This window comes from Cupressus sempervirens, chromosome 2 (assembly GCF_028749045.1).
Source record: "Cupressus sempervirens isolate cs-2001-9-10 chromosome 2, ASM2874904v1, whole genome shotgun sequence".
Taxonomy (NCBI): Eukaryota; Viridiplantae; Streptophyta; class Pinopsida; order Cupressales; family Cupressaceae; genus Cupressus; species Cupressus sempervirens.
The window spans coordinates 555127412-555133627 of NC_143119.1; the positions used below are offsets into that span (position 1 = coordinate 555127412).

The 6216-nt window shown below is 47.3% G+C and overlaps 1 non-coding gene across 1 annotated transcript; it reads right to left on the bottom strand.

Moving 5' to 3' along the window:
* Positions 1–299: 299 nt before the first annotated feature.
* On the bottom strand, positions 300–2110 carry LOC149573699 (18S ribosomal RNA). Its single transcript, XR_016360670.1, has one exon. It is a non-coding gene; the product is annotated as an 18S ribosomal RNA (ribosomal RNA).
* Between the last annotated feature and the right edge of the window lie 4106 nt (positions 2111–6216).

A 6216-nucleotide genomic window follows, 5' to 3' on the forward strand; every position in this document is an offset into this window, starting at 1 on the left:
GGACGAGGCTCGGACACCCTCCGAACTGCAATCGAGCAGAGACCTCTCACTCTGACGCGGATATTGTTCGAAGGCACCAATCCTAATCTAGATGGCATCCGAGTCTCTTCTTTTCCTCATGAGGAATCCACACTTTCAAAATCTAGCATTTGATGTGACCCTCGACCTTGACGATGCTAGACCCATTACTTGGCCGTCTAGCACATCGCTGCAGGGCTGAGTGTCTGCACGTCGCCGAGATTTTGGGGGCGGGGAGGAGGCCAGCTCCATCCCCTACATGATTCAGGGTCTTGAACTGACAATGATCCTACCATAGGTTCACCTATGGTAACCTTGTTACAACTTCTCCTTCCTCTAAATGATAAGGTTCAGTGAACTTCTCACGACGTCGCCGACAGCAACCGCCGTCATCGTCGCGATCCGAACACTTCACCGGATCATTCAATTGGTAGGAGCGATGGGCGGTGTGTACAAAGGGCAGGGATGTAGTTAACGTGAGCTGATGACTCGCGCTTACTAGGAATTCCTCGCTGAAGATCAATAATTGCAATGGTCTATGCCCATCACGATGCAATTTGGCAAGATTTCCCAAACCTTTCGGGCCAGGGAGAGAAACTCGTTGGTTGCATCAATGTAGCACGTGTGTGGCCCATAACATCTAAGGGCATCACAGACCTATTATTGCCTCAAACTTCCATGGCCTAGGAGGCCATAGTCCCTCTAAGAAGCTGGCCGCGAAGGGGAACCTCCACGTAGCTAGTTAGCAGGCTGAGGTCTCGTTCATTAACGGAATTAACTAGACAAATCGCTCCACCAACTAAGAACGGCCATGCACCACCACCCATAGAATCAAGAAAGAGCTCTCAATCTATCAATCCTTACTATGTTTGGACCTGGTAAGTTTCCCCGTGTTGAGTCAAATTAAGCCGCAGGCTCCACTCTTGGTGGTACCCTTCCATCAATTCCTTTAAGTTTCAACCTTGCGACCATACTCCCCCCAGAACCCAAACACTCTGATTTCTCAGAAGGTGCTGGCGGAGTCCTTAGAGAAACATTCGCTGATCCCTGGTCGGCATCGTTTATGGTTGAGACTAGGACGGTATCTGATCGTCTTTGAGCCCCCAACTTTTGTTCTTGATTAATGAAAACATCCTTGGCAAATGCTTTCACAGTGGTTCATCTTCCATAAATCCAAGAATTTCACCTCTGACAATGAAATACGAATACCCCCGATAGTCCCTATTAATCATTACTCCGGACCCGAAGGCCAATGAAATAGGACCAAACTCCTATTGCATTATTCCATGCTAATGTATTCAGAGCGTAGGCTTGCTTTGAGCACTCTAATTTTTTCAAAGTAATGGCGCCGAAACTGCGACCCAGCCAATTAAGGCCAGGAACACGCCGTTGGCAAAAGGGACGTGAGGGCTAGTGCACACCCAAAATGCGGACCGACCGTGATGACCCAAGGTCCAACTATGAGCTTTTTAACTGCAACAACTTAAATATATGCTATTGGAGCTGGAATTACCATGGCTGCTGGCACCAGACTTGCCCTCCAATGGATCCTCGTTAAGGGATTTAGATTGTACTCATTCCAATTACCAGACTCGATGAGCCCAGTATTATTATTTATTGTCACTACCTCCCCGTGTCAGGATTGGGTAATTTGCGTGCCTGCTTCCTTCCTTGGATGTGGTAGCCATTTCTCAGGCTCCCTCTTTAGAATCGAACCCTAATTCTCTGTCACCCTTCACCACCATGGTAGGCCTCTATTCTACCATCGAAAGTTGATAGGGCAGAAATTTGAATGAAGCGTCGCCAGCACAAAGGCCATGCGATCCGTCAAGTTATCATGAATCATCGGAATAGCGGGCGAGCCCGCACTGGCCTTTTATCTAATAAATGCATCCCTTTCGAGAGTCAAGATTTGGTGCACATATTAGCTCTAGGATTACTACGGTTATCCGAGTAGCAAAGTACCATCAAAGAAACTATAACTGATTTAATGAGCCATCCATAGTTTCACAGTCTGAAATAGTTCATACTTAGACATGCATGGCTTAATCTTTGAGACACGAATATGACTACTGGCAGGATCGACCAGGTAGCTTCTAACAATGAGGGGGACCCCCAAGACCTACTATAGCCAAGGGATGCCCACCGCGATGGGAAACCAAAATTTGCATTCACTCCGTCATGCATCCAAATATAATCTGCCGCACAAGCAACAAGAATGACGTTCACAGCACATGCAGGACTCGCAATGCTCAAAGATTTCACACAAGAGGAAAGTGTCCCATCATCGACCAGAGAGGGCCAAATAGGGAGCCTCAATTCACAGGCACCTGGGAAGAACATCCCATACGGAACCCTTTACCCTCGAACTCGCTGTCACCACTACTCGAAAAGAAGCCTCGAGTCTGTATGAAATGCACTGCACACGTAGCCACCTCAATTGTAAGGCCACTCAGAGACATCCATTTCCCAAGCATATGCCTCCTACATGCCTATTGAGGTGCACCCGCACAGACAAAATCCTTCTCGATCGCAATAAACATTTTCCCACGATGAAGAGCTGGTTGCTGAAGTGCCAATGGAGACCGCCGTGCTGAAGGGTGAAGGGTCGTGCGAGTCGAAAACATGGCTGGTTATGCGATTGGCGGGGGCATCACTGTGCACGCGACCACCTCAATTATAAGGCCGCTCAAGGGCATCGTGTATAACACCCCCTCCACACATTTATAGGTTATGAGAGCCCACTGGCATACACGAACATGTCTAACCTCTGGCAAATTTCTCCTTTCCCAGCACAGCCTCGCTAACCATTCCCTGTGACACGTGATCTGCCAGCGCAGGTACAAAAAATTTCCTATAGGTGAACACTCACACTAGCGTTGTTGGACAAGCTTCAATCTCATGCACATGCACATACCAAAGAATTGCACCATGAGGGAACCCACCCACGAGCACCCACATCTTGACAAAAAGCATTCGTGTGATTTTTTCCCCTAGATAGACACGTTGGGCCTGCACTTGTCAGAGCATTGCAAAGATGAGCACTTTGGTTCGTAGGAGCCTGAGAAGAACATCTCGTATGAAACCTGTTCCCCCAAAATGCTCGAATCACAAATGCTCATAGTAGACTCGTAATGCAAAGATGTACACCATGCACGCGACCGAGTAAGGACACTCAGAGACATCCATTTCCTAGGCATATGCCCCCTACACGCTTCTTGGTGCACCTCATACAAATGGCCATACTTCGACAAGCCCTCCTAGAATTTTTCATATGAAGAGAGATGAAAATGCCTTGGGATTTTTGTCCACACAATGCAAACACCGAACGCTCTCTTTATGGGGGAGCTGAAGAAGAGTATCTCCTGCAAAACCCATGAGCCGCAGCCATTCGGATTGCACAGGGCAGGACAGGGCATGGAGAGTTTCCACATCCAAACAAAAATCATCGGTAATACTCTATGCTTCTACTGGCCTGGACCACAAAGGTTGTCACGATAGTGCCATGCACTTCTGTAGGATGAGATTGTGAAGAGGCGAGCACGTACCAAGAACGCACTAGTGAATAAATTATGCGGCAACCAAACCTTTCACCAGCCCCCCTCTCAATCCCTAGGCTCTACCAATTGGCAAAAACTTAGGGTGGAGAGTGGACCCTTGATGAAATTAGGGACGTCGAGAAATGCACCCATGCAACCATCTCTTTCCTTCTTGCCATCCGGGCAGCATAAAAATGCAATGATAGAACGTGCCAATGAGACGGAGCCCTTGGCTAAAAGATACAACTCCATGCACACTTAGCAACAAGCACATCTTAGAATCAAACACCAAATGTGTAGTGTGTTGCAAGCCATGCAGACACCTACATATAGGGTATATCCAACAAAACAAAGCGACAAGTACTTCCCACCAGCTCTGTCATTGCCATTACCGAATGGGATATACTCACCGCCACAGATTAATGACCATCATTACCATCTCGGAATAGATACAAGCACATCGAGCTTCATCTGATCAACTGGATGAATTTCACCTTGAAGGGGCACAATCCAAAAGTTCCGTAGGTCACCTCCTGGAACTCTCAAGAACAAGGCCCATCTTACATGCAAACTCTGCTACTGCGCAAACACAGGTTGCAATTAAAGAGAAATTGCAAGGCCATCACAATGGCCCGAGGCCAATGCTTTGACTAAGTCAATTTTCTCTTGCAATCACCATGCCGCCGTCCACAAAGAGATCTCCCCATTGACTTGTGAGGCGACGCACAATCCAAGTGCTAGACACAAGCTTGCCCTTGAAAGGCCACTTTCCAAGGGATCCCCTGATGACACATTGGAACGACAACCACTGTCGAACCATTCCCAATGTTGTGCTAGTCGAGTTGGCACAGAGGCGACCTTGGGGAGCTCCCGTGTAGCAATCGGGATGTGCTTTTGTACCCATCTCTCACAAAGGCCAATGTTAGCTATGAACAAATTTGGAATCCAAGGGCTTCCATCCATCGATATCGTTGGCACTGGGTCTATATACAAAGGCCACGGAGAGGTTCTGAGAAGAGAAGCCCCCCCTGCTCGCTCACACAAACATCCCAAATTCTAGACACAAGCTCTTGCCCTTAGCATCGCTCTCCAGATCACCACAATGACACATTGGAATGACAACCGCTGTCGAACAACTCCCAAAATTGTGGCGATGGAGTGAGAGAGAAGAACAGCTTTAGGGAGAGGTGCATAGCAAATGGGCTGCTCCTTCATTCCGCTCTTATATACAGATCCGATGTTGCTAATTTCATTTGGAATCCAGGGTGCACTTGTCCTTTCCCACATGAGCAATGGCTCTTTTGATCGAATGGCCACGGGGAGCTTCCGATAACAAAGGCTCCCTTGTCACTCGTGATGCGCAACCCAACTGCTAGATGATGGCTTGCCCTTCAGATCGTTGCCCAGGCAACCACCACAACGACACCATTGGAACGACAACCGCTACCGAACCATTCCAAATTTTTTTTGCCAAAGAAGTTTTTGCAAAGAGAATGACTCTGGGGAGAGAGCACTCGCATAGCAAAATCGAGATGGCTTCACGACCCTTCCAATAGAAAAAATGCTGGTGCCAATATTCAAAATTTGAATAACGTGTCTTTCTCAAACACCAACACTGATTCTATTGGGGAGGGCCATCGAGAGATTTTTTTATCAAAGCCTCCCATTGTAGTCACGATAGGCATGCAAAAAATTTTGCTAGAGTGCCAAGCACCCACCTCATGGCTAGAGACAAGGGCTCGCCATTAGATCAACTTCAAAATCGTAGAACAGACACACTGTAGAATGGCAATCGCTGCCAAGTCTCTTCCGTAATTGTGTCGGTCGAGTGATCGAAGAAGGTGATCTAAGAGAGGGTCCAAGTGTAGGAATTCCTTGGGGGATTCGTGCTGATGGCATAAATTTATGCAATACCTGAGAAACATCGAACGAAGGTTTTAGACGAGGGCTCTCATTTTAGATCAAGTTTTAAAATCACCAAGTAGACGCGGTGAGGGCTGGCAACTGATGCCAAAACTTTTTCCGAAATTGCCATAGCTGAGTGACAAGAAAACATGATCTAAAGGAGAGTCCAGGTATAACACCTATGAGGGTGGGCTTCATGCCCCTCTAATTGATTCAATGTCGGCATCCACTGTTTCAAAATTTGACATATCCATCCGCCCTAACAGCGGCATTGAATCAATGAGGGGGGCACGGGAGAGGCTTGCGGCAACCACCTCTCCCATTGTAGCCATGATAGGCATGCAAAAAATCTTGTAAGAGCGCCAAAGCATCCACCCACATGGCTATAGACAAGGGCTTGCCATTAGATCAACTTTGAAATCACAGAACAGATGCGGTGTAGAATGGCAACCGCTGCCAAGTCTCTTCCGTAATTGTGTCAGTTGAGTGATCGAAGAAAGTGATCTAAGAGAGGGTCCAAGCATAGGCATTCATTGGGGGATTTGCATCGATCACATCAATTTATGCAACACCTGAGCAACATTAGATGAAGGTGTTAGATGAGGACTCCCATTTTAGATCAAGTTTTAAAATCACCAAGTAGACACGGTGAGGGCTGGCAACCGATGCCAAAACTTTTTCCAAAATTGCGCTAGCTGAGTGAAAAGAAAACATGATCTAAAGGAGAGTCCAGGTATAGCACCCATGAGGGTGG